Genomic DNA, 15,416 nt, shown 5'->3' with positions numbered 1-15,416 from the left:
TTCTCAAGATATATGCTTCGTACGTGGAACTTTCTTTCAAGAAAAAGTTAAACATTAAGTCGGGCGGGGGGGCAGGTGGGGTCCTCAAACCAAGCCCAGGAAGTGACCGCTATCCCTTCCTGGTCATTTTCCTTATTTTCTTTGAATTTTGAAACACAAAGAAGAAACGTGGAATCGGCCATAATGAATAGAAAAATAAGAAATGTCATTATTTTTAATATTTTATTCAACTTTCTATTTAACTTAATTTTAATATTATATATTAAATGTCAATTCTATTCCTGGAACTTGGGTTAATTTAAGTCGTGGGATTCATTCCTTCAACAAATAATTACTGAATGACTACTAATTATGTGTTAGGCTAGATAAATAAGACATCCTGTCTCAAAGAGCTCAAAATCTAATACTGTTGAAATCAGCTTCCATTCAAGATCTTTGTCAGACATATGTGGGAATTTATGACACAGCTATGCTTTATCTTTCTCTGACTAAACTGATAAACATTTTCAAATCTTCGAATTCCCTGGCCGAACTTATTGTCAGTATTAATGCTCCCACTTCTCTAAAACACACTAAATTCTTTAATTTGTTGAAGAGGTGAGTGTTTCATTTATTTATTCAGTTATTTCACCCACTTGTGTGATGTCCTGTTCTGTGCCAGGGAGGCCTTATGAAAGAGGTCAGTTTTATAAAGACAAGGCAGGGTCTGGCTTAGGAGAGCTTCAGCCTTCAGAAAGCAAACAGAGGAGTAAGTCCAGGGAACCCAGGGTTCTGTTGGATCCCACTGGCACCGTGGATTGTGTAGGGGGCCATAGCCTCCCTAGTGGAGATTTCAGACCTGGATGTGAGTAGTTGGGAACATGTTAAGGGATTGGCACATTTAGTTTTGGAAACCAGGGGTTCTCACTATTTCAGCATGGTTTTGGTTTTCATTTTGCTTGTCATTATGTTCCTGCCTTGCTCATTTCCACAGCTTTGTCCCAAATCATCTCCAGTCTCCCTGAGCCACTTGATTTATTGTACACTAGTACCATCTCAGGGATAATTGTGCCACCTCCTTCTTGAGCAGCTGAAGACGAGAAGACGTGAAGTTTCTCAACTCCAATTCTCTCATTTAAACTCAGTGTTTACCTTCACCAACTGCTTTGCCCCTCTTCCCTCTTTCCTAAAGCTAAGTTGCCCACCTGAGTGCCAAACTCCATCTCCATCCATCTTCTCCAGGACCTAATTGAAACTATTCTTTCCCTCTCCTATATTTCAATCTCTTTTTCTCTAACCTCATTTTATCTTTTCAATCTATTCTCAACTTATTTCTATATTAAAAAAATAAAATAAATCTTTTGCTTGTATGCTAGACCAGTGCCAGGTCCACTGCTTTGGAATTTCTTGTAGCGTCCAGTGATTTAGGAAATGTATACTGGTGATCAGCACTTATTTCTTCTACAGAAATAGGGTGGACCTTGTTCTGTGCTGGTTTTCCCCTCCACATCCCCACCCCACGGCATTCCTCTCAGCCTTAACCTGTAAGGACAGTGAATCCATGCCCTGGGGTCCTTTGCCCAGCAGATTCTTCACCCTATACCAGGTATTGAGTCCATCATAGGGAAGACGCACTGACTCACTGGATCTTTTGATTGTATATATGTATATCTCTGCATTACTGTTTACTGGCTAAACAGAAAGCCTAAGGAAAAGTAACCTAAGGCTGAGTTCTAGCCTTCTTTTTCTCTCAACATGAGCCAGGACCAGCTTTCATGGGCTAGATCAGCTCACCTTCTCTACTTCTCCTTCAAGCTGCTTCCTATCTCTCTTGTTTCCTTTCACTCCCAAAGGTCTTGAAAGCGAAGTCACATTTACGGGGTCCACTTCCTCATCTCCTATTTACTACTCTCCCACACTATCTGCCTTTTCTTCTAACCATGCTATTGATAATATACTTGCTGAAATCATTAAAGTTTTCCAAATTGCCAAATTCTGTGACCTTTTCTCTTCTTATGGTACTTGACTTCTATATATCATTTGGGGCTGTTGACAGTTCCACAAGTCATTAAATTCACTCTTTTCCTGCCATCAATTTATCTTAATTTTCCTAGTACATCTCGTTCTCCTTTGCTTTCTTCTCTTTTAGTCCTTCCCTCTGGAACATTGTTTTTTCTCTGGAGTTTGTGTTTGTTCTGATTAACTTCCCACTTCACATTCTTCTTGGGTGGTATCATCCATAATTCCCACTACTGATAATTCATAAATCAAAATCTAGTTCCAATTTTTCCTATCAGTATTATATTTCTAACTCTGTATGAGACATAGTAATCTAATTTTTCCACAGTTAAAATTATGTACTGAACTGTGGCTACCCCAAATTCATATGTTGAAGCCCTAACCTCCAATGTGACTATATTAGGAGCTATCTTTAAAGAGGTACTTAAGATATAATGAGGTCATAAGGGTAGGGACCTCATCCAATAGGACTGGTGTCCTTGTGAGAAGAAGAAAAGAGACCATGGATGTGCACACACAGAGGAAACACCATGTGATGACACAGCAAGAAGCCATTGGACCTCACTGTTTATCCAGTATTTAAAAAAAGGGAAGCCTAGAGTCATCTCTTTTCCTTACTTCCACATCTAACAAAGGACAGAAACTGTAGCATTGTGGTGAGGAGTACAAGCTCAGAGACAAATCATCTGTATTTAGATTTTAGCACTACCATTTGCTAGCTCTAAAATCATGGCAAATTTGTGTTCTTTTGATGATTGCTGTTCTGACAGGTGTGAGGCGATATCTCGTTGTGGTTTTGATTTGCATTTCCCTGATGATTAGTGATGTTGAGCATCTTTTCATGTGCCTGTTGGCCATCTGCATTTCCTCTCTGGAAGAATGTCTGTTGAGCTCTTCTGCTCATTTTTTAACCAGGGTGTTTGGGTTTTTTGATATTGAGTTGTATGAGCTGTTTATATATGTTGGATATTAACCTCTTATCTGTCGTAGCATTTGCAAATATTTTCTCCCATTCAGTTAGGTTGTCTTTTCCTCTTGTCAATGGTTTTCTTTACTGTGCAAAAACTTTTAAGTTTAATTAGGTCCCATTTGTTTATTTTTGCTTTTATTTCCCTTGCTTCGGGAGACTTATCCAAAAAATATTGCTACTATTTATGTCAAAGGGTGTCCTGCCTATGTTTTCTTCTAGGAGTTTTATGGTTTCTGGTCTTACATTTAGGTCTTTACCCCATTTTGAGTTTACTTTTGTATATATGGTGTTAGAGAATATTCTAATTTAATTGTTGGTGAGGATGTGGAGAAAAGTACTTTAAAATAGCCATATTTATAGAATGGTTCTGTCCACAGAGTTATTGGCTTTAACAGGCCCTGGTGCGCTCACCAGAGGCACACTGTGTAGAAGGGCATGGACTCTGGGGTCATACCTTCTGGATTCAAATCCCAGTTTTACTACTTAATAGCTGAGTCATTGAAGGCAAATAATTCAATCTGCTGTGCTTCTGTTTCCTCTTTAACAACGTTATAGTGCCAAGGTGGCCATTAGATTAGTGAAAAGTTATAAAGCTCTTAGAAGAGTGGCTGGTACGTAGTAAAAACTCAATAAACGTTGGCTACTCAATTAGTTTAAAAGCCTTTGCTGCCACCCTTTTGTTAACTCAAGCAATTTCTTCCATTTCTGGTTCAGACTTTTGCACACACAATTGTACAAGTCAACTTGTCTGAAGTTCATTGACAAGTGATACCCATCCATCATATCCCAGTCACTGAGTGGATATCAGGGGCCAGGCCTACACTTGTATGGGAAAGGCAATCAAACAAACTGGATTTTTCTTTCCCATACTGTGTTAAATAATAGTATTGATTGAACTTCTCCATCTGCTATTTCCATTCAGTATTGCCATTACAGAAATCTGTGGCAGAGAGACACAATTTAAGTGGGTACTTTGATCTCTTTCAGGGCACTTGGCCTTGTAAAATGATTGAGCAACAGATGTGTACAGTTTACAACCTGAAATGCGTGTGGTTCATTGAGAAGTAAAATGAAATTTAAGGTCTATTTTTATCTATATAGAACAAATAAAGGCCTGACTTGATTGTGATTGTAGAAAATCTTGATGCTGCGTACATGTTGTCAGTTAAGTCATGACCTGAGATTTTTAGACAAAAGAGTTTTTCGTGTTTCTGTCAAAGTGATATATATTTGCCTTGGAAAATGTGAAGGTTTTCTTAAGATAAGGCTTATAATTAATTACTGGTGAAACTGAAATGATTCTCCTTGAGCCTTAAGAATTATGTGTGCTGTCTTCAATAGCCCTCCCATTAATGGTTCTAACATTGTTAATTTTTTATGTTCTAATCATGTTCAGTTATAGCCTTAAATTTGACTCCAGTGAAATATATCCATACAAAATATCTTTCTACTTCTGTAAATTGAAATTCATAGTAGAAAATGATTTCAATTATGCAAGGTTATGCTGATCTTTCTTCTTGAGTATGTTTTGTATATTCTAATGTATCCTATTATACGTCTTTAAAAGTGTAGTTTTATTCCAAATTTTTAGTTCTTTCAGATTAATTGCCTAGTTCTACCTACTAATATATTAGTGATATATATGAATATACTTAATTACTTAGTATCCAACTAAAGTCCTTTGGATTAAGGCAAGATTCATTTTATTATAAAAGCAATCTCTTTCCATGTTCTGAAAAGGGATTCAAAGTGACTTAAAAGTACATATAATAGAGAAAGTTATTTTTGTTATTGTTGTTCCTGACTTTTCGCAAAGTAAAGTGAGTGGCAATGGCTAAGTTCTGATCTACAGTCTTACTGTAAATGTAGTATTATGGTCCAATTGGATGTATCTCCAGGTTCCATGGTAAAACAGTTCCAAATTCTCAACTAAGCATATTTTTCAGCAGTAGTCTGTCTGCAAGGTTATATACAAATAACATAAATTGAAAAATACTTCCTTCTTCCACCAGAAATCTAGTCATTAGACATTAATTAGTGTGATGCAAGTTTAATGCAGTATAATTCTACACATGAAATTTAGTTTATCAAAAATCCAAAATAGCAAAGTTAAAACCACCAGATCAATAACTAGTGTTTAGTAAGAGTTTATTGTACACATGAAAACAGTTCACATCTGGGAGCTTCCAAATTCAAAGATGGATATGCAGCTCAGGGACAAGAATTACAAGATGGCTCATAAAGTGAAAATGAGGAAGTTGTTTATCCTATACAATGATTGGTTATTAGAATGGGGGCTTCCAGAGGGCAGGTGATTGGTTAAAAGTTGTTATCTTATACTATTTTTAAGCAGATCACTTAGGTTTCTTTTACGATTGTCAGAGGCATCACCAAAAATAGTCTAAGTTAAGTTTCACTTATGTTCATAAAATGAGCTAGATTTAATTGTGCTTACATGGCTTACATGGCTTTGTCTGCTCAGGATATCTCAAGTCCAGTCTCTATTTTGTATTTAATTTCAACAAGTTCAATGGAAAATAATTGTATTGTTTCCTGTCACTGAGCAAAACAAATGACTTAATGAATTCTTCACTACTCACCCAGGGATTTTTGGCAATTTCACCTATAGTAGGCAATATAATGGCTGCCCAAAGATGTCTATGTCTAATCTTCAGAACCTGAGAATAAATAAGGTTACAGGGCAAAGAGAAATTAAGGTTGCGGATGGAATTAAGTTTGCTAATCAGTTGATGTTAAATTTAAAAGATTAGCCTGGGTTATCCAGGTGGGCCCAGTGTAATCAAAGGGACCCCTAATACAGGAAGAAGAGGCAGAAGAGAGCGAGAAATATGGCAGTATGAAAAGGGCTACTCCCACTGTTCCTAGCTTAGCTTTGAAGATGGAAGAATTGGGTCATGAGCTAAGGACTGTGGATGGCCTCTAGAATCTAGAAAAGACACATTAAAAGGATTCTCTTCTAGAGCCTCCAGCAGCAATGCAGCTCTGCCAACACCTTAATTCTAGCCCATTGAGACCCATTTGGACTTCTGACATCCAGAACTGTAAGATAATACGTTTTTGTTTTAAGCCCCTGAGTTTTTGGTAATCTGTTATAGCAGCAAGAGGTAATAAATATACTACTCAACCCTACATCACCACCACCTTAAGTGTTTGAAGGTAAATTCGTTTTATTTTTACCAAAGGAATTCTAACAACTTGGCTTTCTACAGGATTTTACATTCCTGCCTTCATATCTTTGGTATATTGATCTGGGCCAAATCCAAACCACCAAAAGGTGATATTTCCATCTCAAGTGCTAGTCCCTTGGGCCAAGCAGCACTTGGATTCACAATTCTGAAAATTAGCTACCCCATATTTAAGCAATCCAGTTCAGAAGCAAAAACCTAATTACTTAATTACTCTAGGGAATCTTCAAAATTCAATGCACAGAAGCAGTTACATTTATTTTCAGAAAATGCTCTTCCTTTCTAATTTAGTTGCTACAGTTCAGCTACACATAATTTGATTTCTGATATCATATTTTATTAAAATACACCTAAAATGTATTTTAACATAAAGATCACAGTTAATAGGAAATTCCATAATTTACTTGTACTAAAATTAAATGGTCGTTCACTTTGGGATTTTGCAAAATCTGAGAGCATATTTATTTTTCTCTTAGGTATAAATTTCCAAATACACTTTTAGTTATTACGGGTAAAGCACTATCTTAATTCATTAGACCCATGGTGAAAATGTGTGACTTTGCCCTAAAGCCTGTGTATTTTCATTTGTACAGTACTGCATGTTTTACAAAGCAGGCCTTTTTTTTAAGCCATGGATTTATGTCTAGGTGGGTAAAGTTTGTTTTCATGTTCCACTGACTATAGAAAATATTCCTATTAAAAAGAGAGAGAGCACTAAATTCATACCAAAATTTAAAGTTATAAATGTAAAATTATCATTATCTCGTGTTTTTAAATTGCAAATCACTCAAAACACATTCCACTACATGAACTATGCTGGGTTACAAAAGGGCAATAGTCAGTAAGGTAGCTCATTATCTGTAATATCTCTGATTACCCCTATGCTAGCACCGATGCTATGGTTTAACCAATGCATATTAAGAAAATTTGCTAACAGGATCTTGTTATCCTAATTTTTGCTATGGAGTTTGATTAGAAAATCATGTTACTCATCTGAACTGCCACAACAACAGCATTATCCCTAGGGTACTTTTTTTTCATATCAAGGTTAATTTAAAGTGATTTGCATAAGTACTACAGATGTTGCTATGGGGATAAGAACGGCATATCTTCTATGATGGACATCATATGATTGCTGTTACAGTCCTGGTAAGATTGGATTATTTATTTTAATGTCATGCAAAGCAAGTCACATGATAGAGATCAGTATCTTTTTAATAGCATTTCATATTCCTAAATCAATCACCTTTTCACTTCTTCAGAATGCTGTATATATAAAAATCACTACTTTATTTTTGGCCTAAGTAAATTTATCATGTTGTGTTTGGATGTTCAGAATATTTCTTTTAATTGGTATTGATTCTTCCATCTCCCAGGAGAAGAGAACAGTAGTTAAAAGGATAGTGGTTATTCACATTCAATTCATTCAACAAACATTCATTGAGAGCTTAGTATGGATCTGGCATTCTCTATACGCTGACAACAAAATGAAATTTTGCAGTCAATATTTATTCTGGGGTGTTTTTCTAATTGAATCTGGACAGACATCGTGTTCAGTCATGTAAGTAAATAAAATCTGATAGAGGACTAAGAGGCAGAGTTTAGGAGTTGGTATACAGAAGCAGATGTTACCCTGGCTTTAAGAGTTGGTAAGAGCAGAAGACCACTGAAGAACAGAGGTAACAAAGGAGAATCTCAGACATCTATCAGTGGGAATGGTAAAGAATGGGCATTTCTAAAGAAGAGAATGAGAAATACATGTTGAAATATTGAGAAGTAAGTACAGAAAGAAATATTCCATCTTCCTTCATTTTTCTTGCTGGGAACTAGAGGGAGGTTTTTGTAAAGCTGAGTGAAAAAGTTAAGGAGAAAGTAATAAAGTTGCAGAGTATGGTGGGAGAGGTAATAGTTATTTCTCACCATAGCCCAGTTTTGGTGTCTGTGTACATTGAAAAATTAGAAACGGAGAGGTGCGGAGGACACCCCCAATGACAGAAGAAGGATGAGGAAAATGTTCAAATAAGCCCATTCAACTGCCAGAAGATATGACCATGGAAGCAGTGCCCACTCCCTAAGGAATAGAGTGTAGATTATGGGGACAAATCCACAGTTTGTGGGATTCTCAATTTTCTAATGCGTAAAAAGACTGCGGTACAAGATATAAGATGGTGTATAATTATCGAGGTAGTAATAGAGCAACACAAGAGTGATTTTTTTTTTTAATGTTCTAAAAGAGTTTTACAGATGTCTACGACACTATTGGTCACTTACATATCAAAATGTTTCTTATAAAATTTTATAGTTTTTGATCTCAGTATTTTATTTAGGGTTGGGGTGCAAGAGGAATATTAAAAAAATAAGAACTTGATACTTAAAATGAGATAATAATGCCAAATTATTTATAAAATGCCATATTCACTGCCATTTTTCATTGTAAGTTTAAAAAAATTTTCACGAAATGCAAATTTGCTCTCACCCTTAAATTTCATGGGCAAATATACCAAGTTTTTGAAGCTTTTCTCCCAATGTCTTTAATCAGGATGCCCATAATTTCCTCTAACCTTGGTCCCAAAGAACAGATCACAGTAGCTATGGTATAAAATTTTACTGCCTCTAGACATAATTATTAGAAAAGCACTGCAATCCCATAACTTCTACAGAGATTGTTTTTTCCGAGACAATGCCCAGTGTAACAGAAGGAAGGAAGCCAACAACTCTTCTCTGAAAAGGCTCAATTTTTTCCTAGAATTTTTAAAGTAAATTACTTAGTGATTATAATCAAGTTGATATTTCAATGTAACAAGTAGAACAGGAAATATCCTTATACCTCAAACTATTCCATCAATATACACTTTCCTCTAGCTTATCCTGTTTCCTTTGCATCAACCTTGATAAGTGGCCGTCAATAATTCACTGAAGCATCTTTAGTGATAGTGCATTCACTTCATCCAGCAGCAGCCTATTTCATTTTCAAAGGCATTCATTTAATAGGAAATTCTTCCTTAGGTTCAATTGACATTTGGCCTCTTAAAATTCCCCCCTATTAGTTCTAGATATACTCTATCTGTCTATCTGGCAGTTATCAAATATTTGAAAAAACCCACCAAGTCCCACTATCACTTCAAGCTCCAAATGTGTAAAAGCAAATTCTTACTTTATAGATGTTTCTCTCTTCCTTCTTTGTTTTTAGAGTTTTAGAATGTTCCCTGCCATCAAGCAGCTGACACTCTAACTGGACTTTTTAAATGTTGACTATAAATAAGATAATCAATATATGGCTATAATTGTAAAGTTCATGATGTAGCCTCCCTGGATTGTTTTGTTGTTGCTTTTCATTGTATTTTAGTTTTAATCTGTTTGTATCTCACAATGGGTCTTCACCATAGGAGCTGGTAAAGGTTTATCATCTGTCTCCTTTACAAAAGGAACATTGTAATGTCTCTTCAAATGCTAGTTCCCTCTCATATGTCACATGTTTAATGCATACAGCTTTTCAAGAATTCATCCATAGCCTACAGGGGGAAAAAAGCTTAAATTATAAGAAATAACATATTTTTGTGCTAATATCTCCTAAATATTTCCAGTTAGAATGTAATGAATAATTGATAAAAAACAGTCAGGTTTGAAGTGTATTATCTAGAATAATTCACTAGGTAACAACATTTATTCTGACCCTTAAACTGGTACTACTATACACATAGAATGATTTGTATAGGGGGTAATCAGCTTAAAGGAAGTAGCCAAGGATTGCTGGGGTGCCAAGTTTCAGCTTCAACTTTCTTTTTCATGTATTTAATGCACTACTAATTATTGAATAACTCATTTCTGCTTCATGCTACGACAGAGAGTCAAAAAACAGTAAGCCTCTCACAGACTTAGCAGTCTCTTGAGAGCGGGAGGAGGAAGCCCAGCTGAGCAAGCAATTTTAATGCAGTATGGTAACTATCATATTAATAAACTCTATTGTGAACCCATATGGGATATATGACCCATTTTTGAGTGGATCCCAGAGGAGCTGATATCCCAATCTAACCCGAAGGATGGAATGGAGAGTGGATTTTTCAAGGCACTAAAAGTAGTTCCATGGGGTTCTATATGGCTAGCTCTATTACTAAGAGTCTTCATAATGGAAATACTAGAGATTAGTTTGGAAACAGATCATGTCACATCTTATAAGATGTATTAAGTAACTTTGGACTTTAAGAGTGGTAGGAAGTCACTGAAGGATGTTAGTAAGACTTAATTCTGAATATCTTGAGCAGCAGGTGTGGTGAATGGTCAGATAAGCAAGTGGTAGAGTGGAGAGCTGATGGGTTCATTAGGGAAGATTGGATGTGAAAATTTCCAAGACATAAGTACAACTCAAAGTTTTGAGAGAGAACTTGGATAATGATATAAATTTGAGTCTTCATCATATAAATATAAATGAAGGACGAAAGAGTGTTTCCAATCTTTCAGGAATTGTAATTAGACTGAGAAAAGAATCAAAAACAGAGCATTAGGGAGCAGCAAGATTTAATGAATGGGTACCAAATAGAGAAGCCAAGATGTCAGGAGAAAATCCAACAATATGGAGTGGAAAGTGGAAGTCAAGGACAGGTGACTCTCAAGGAGAGAGTAGACCATAGTGTCACATGCTACTTATATTTTAATAAGAGTGTAAAAGGGACCAATGAAGTTAATCACAAGAAGATCATTGTGAACTTGAAGTTTCAGTAGCGTGTTAGGGTCAGAAGCAAGATATCTCTGAGTAAAGAAAAGAGATGCTGGATTTCAAACTCTATTAATTAGCTATTTGACATTGGCCAGGAGTGTGAAAAACTTAAGTCTTATTACCCTTATGTGAAATAATGTTAAAGTTATTCAGCTCTCATTTAGAATTATGAGACATTCAAAATTATCAGAATAAATCTGTGACCTTCAGTGAATTAGTCTGTAGATTTCTTTCCTTAAGAACTTTCTGCCTCAGTGTAAATGTGAGGGCATTTATAGTGTTTATAATGATAGATTAGATGGAGGTGGTTGTATTAAATCTTACTGAACTTTTTTAACGTCTTAAAATTTGTTTTTTTCTATTCATCTAAACAATGAACTTCTATATCAGACTGGCAGGTAGTAAATGTTTGATAAGCCCATTATCATCATGGTTGTGGGAAGCAGGCGCTGCAGTACAATGGAGCAGTTAGACCTTCCTGGGGCAAGAACTTGGGCATATTTAGCGAAGTTTGAAATATGCGTATCAGGAGACCCAGAAATTTTACTACAAGGAATTTAACTTCTAGAAAAACATGGACACACATTTTATTTTGGCATGATTGGTAATCGCACACAAAAATGAAATTAGCCTAGATATCTATTCAGAGGGTTGAGCTAAACAATTATTGGTAGAGTTATGCAATGAAATATAACTTGTTTAAAAGAATGAGCTAAATCTGTAGACATGTTATGGAGGAATCTTTGAGAGGAAGGGAGTGTTTTTGAGAAAAGGTAAAGAGCATGAATAGCTTTTTTTCCACTTAAAAAATATATATGCATATATATCAGCAAGTGTCAGGAAGAAAACCCTTAATAATAGTTATTTCCAGGAGTAGATATGAGGATATGAGTTACTGTGGGAGCTTTTAATTTTCTTTGGGGGCTTTTTAGGCTTGTTTGTACTTTTTTTAAAGATGAGTATGTATTATTTTTGCAACAACAAAGATAAAAACAAAAAGTAAGTGTCCACCACATATGCTTTTATTTAAACACTATAATAATCTCTCACAGTCTCCTGCTCCCTGTGTCCCACTTTGCTGCCCTATATTGCAATTGTGTTTCTAAAGGCAAACAGCACTGTGTAAACTGCTTAAAGGCCGCCTCCTTATCTTCCTCTACTTTACAGTGTGCCCCACTTTCTTTAAGCTCCATCACCCAGTATTCACCTGAACTAAGACTGACAACTGTGTAGAGCAACTTCTTTTATATAATGATAGGCTTTGAGTATTTAATTGATTTAAATTTATTTTAAAACGAGCAGGGCCTTGATCTTATGCACATATTAATACCAAAAAGCACACTTCTAAGTGTCTGCTCTGAATGGTTTAGCTGCTCCTTTGAGTTACATTTCTATAGTGGGGAATCAGGGTGAAATCACATTATTGAAGAAGGCATGTGTCTGGCAAGTTCCCAAGGCATGAGTATTTATGGCATGATGAACTGTGAATTTGTTGTTGATTCACACACACAACAAGCAGGGGGTTCAAATCTAATTTTGTAGCCAGCAAAAATGAACTATTTTTAAAAGTGTAAAATGTTCGTTTTATAGAAAATCTTTACTCGAAATGAACAATAAATAAATCAAGGTCAGTATGATTAAATTTCCTATGAAGTGGAGTAAAGTTAATTGACATGATATGAAATACATAGTCTATTCTAGGAGCTATGCAAACAATTTGTAGGATAGAATGACAGACGCTTGCAACCTTTCCAGAGCACATTTTTAATAATGATATATCAAGGAATCATATGAGCTTTCTAAAATAAAAACATGGAGAGGAACCCATGTTCTTAACATGCCCCACTGCCCAAGAAGAAGGAGAGGAAGGAAGGAAGGAAGGAAGGAAGGAAGGAAGGAAGGAAGGAAGGAAGGAAGGAAGGAAGGAAGGATCCCTCTCATCTCTGGTTGTAAATGACCAGAACATAGTGTATGAAATATGCTTGATGTCAATTGGAATAAAACTTCAAGTGCTTTGTGGAAGGTTAACATAAAAATCTTAAAATTCATTAAGATGGCTCAGTGAATTTCTCATTACTTAAATTAAAAAGTGGAGTTTATATTGACTATTTTTTTTTGGACCAAAGATGCTATTAATGTTTTTAAAGTAATTACCATATCAGTTTGATCAAGGTAGCCAGTAATTTCTTAAGGGTTTCTCAAAGAAAAGGGTAGTTTAATACCCTAAGACACTAGTATCTCCTATTAGAAATCCTCACCACTGTACTTAGTAGCACATTTCCAAGCTCTGTGTACTGAAGAAGAAATTCATCTTTCATTTGCTTTCCCCCTTGGGCATGAAAAAAATGGGAGGGCACATCAGTATGTAAGCTTGTAACTCTTAACCTTCAGAAAGGAAAGAGGGTTATGTATTTGTACTCCATCAGAGTATTAAAAAAAATAAAACTAGTACATTGCTCTGTATTAAAAAAAAAAAAAAGGAGATGGGGTTGTTCTTGTTGATTTTAAAGGGAAGAAAGTCAAAACATACATATGTGATTCAGTATACTAGTATTACTAGAGTCAGTGACTGTATCTCTATTTTGACAATACAAAAGCATATTATAAGCTGTCAGTAAAGAAAGTTGGTCGTGTTTGATTTCAGGCTTAGTTATTTAATTAAGCATTTCTAATTGACTGGATTTTTGTGCGTGTGAATTTAGTTACTTCCATGACTAGTATTACGATCCCATGTAACTAAAAAATTGTTTCATTTTTTTCAAAAGCTTTAGTTATCTCAAAAGAAAATAATGCAGACAGTGGCTTTGGTATGTGAAGAACACGGATGTATGTTATAGATCTATATTGTAATCACATTATTTTATTGTTATTGTATATAATTCTCATTTTCCTCTAGTACATCATGAATAGGTAAATAAATTAAATTGTACAACAACTTAACCTAACCCCCCATCATCCTTCCCAGTAGAAACCTTTTTTTCACCTTTTCTATTTTTGTTCTTCTCATAGTCATCTCTATAATTCTAAACAATATGCTATGCTTTTATTACTCTGTTATCTTTAGACTTTTTTATTTCATGTATTAAAAGATGAGCATTTAGCTTATTTACACTTCCATATCCTACCCAGTTTTGCGTAGTTATGTTAATATTTTTAATCCTTCCACTGAGTATTATTAGCTCTAAATAATACAACAAAGACCCTACATTTTTGTCTCCTCAATTTTTAAACATGTATCTGAAACCACACAAAATGTAGGATGACACTATTAGCATCCTATCATTCCATCTATCTCACAATCTCTTCTCCCAAACTTTCCCAACTTCTGTAGTATACTCTTATTTTTATATTGTCAAGGTTACTTTACTTACTTTAAGAAAGTAAAATTTTCCTTACTTTAAGAAAAAAACATATTCCTCTTTTGTTTCTAAGCTGATACCTTCCAATTGAAACTAATACGTGGAATCCCTTTGATTCTATTCTTGGAGCTTGGCTTCTCATTCTAATTTGAACTGATAGTACTCTAGACTTACTGCTCAGTGCGCCTTCTGTCATCTGGAAGTTTCTTTTTAAAGAATTCCTGGGGCTTCCCTGGTGGCGCAGTGGTTGAGAATCTGCCTGCCAATGCAGGGGACACGGGTTCGAGCCCTGGTCTGGGAAGATCCCACATGCCGCGGAGCAACTGGGCCATTGAGCCACAACTACTGAGCCTGCGCATCTGGAGCCTGTGGTCCGCAACGAAAGGCCATGACAGTGAGAGGCCTGCGCACCGCGATGAAGAGTGGCCCCAGCTCGCCGCAACTAAAGAAAGCCCTCGCACAGAAACGAAGACCCAACAAAGCCAAAAATAATAATAATAATAATAATAAATAAGTAAATAAAATTTATAAAAAAAAAGAATTCCTGTTTTAGTTCTATCATGTATTACACCCTCTGCCTTCTTTGTTCTTGATTTTAAGCTTTATTTTGGTGGATTTTTTTTTAATCTGCCAGTTTACTTTGATTAATTATAGTGATTGAGCGTCAAAGCTTCGAAATAGTTGGTACACTGATGAAGGAGAGGTAGCCACTATTCCGATTAATTTCCATCAAGTTGATAACAATTGCCATAAAAGCACCAAAAATGTGAAGAAACGTGCCCTCTTTTGCTGTTTAAGATAATATATTCAAGATAAACCCAGCTAAGAAGATCAGATCTCTCTGTTGTGATAGTTGCATTTTCTGGAATTCACATTCCCCCGTGAACTGGAAATGATAAATTGTTAATAGCTTCCCTAGGGTTTTACTTCTCTTCTGACACTTCTGTGATTTCATCATAGTATAAGAATAAAGAAATATAATTTATTCCAAGAAGCATGAAAATATTCAAGTACTATTCAGGGAGTTTCAAAATTACTTAAGTTAGAAGAAAAAACATTATGCCTCTGTTGTGAGGAAGAAACTGTCATAACAAAATTATAAGCTCGTCAAGCTATGGCAATACCAATTTTGAAATATTTTATGTTATAATACCACACTGAACCATTAA

This window comes from Eschrichtius robustus, chromosome 6 (assembly GCF_028021215.1).
Source record: "Eschrichtius robustus isolate mEscRob2 chromosome 6, mEscRob2.pri, whole genome shotgun sequence".
Lineage (NCBI taxonomy): Eukaryota > Metazoa > Chordata > Mammalia > Artiodactyla > Eschrichtiidae > Eschrichtius > Eschrichtius robustus.
This window is presented reverse-complemented; position numbering follows the sequence as displayed.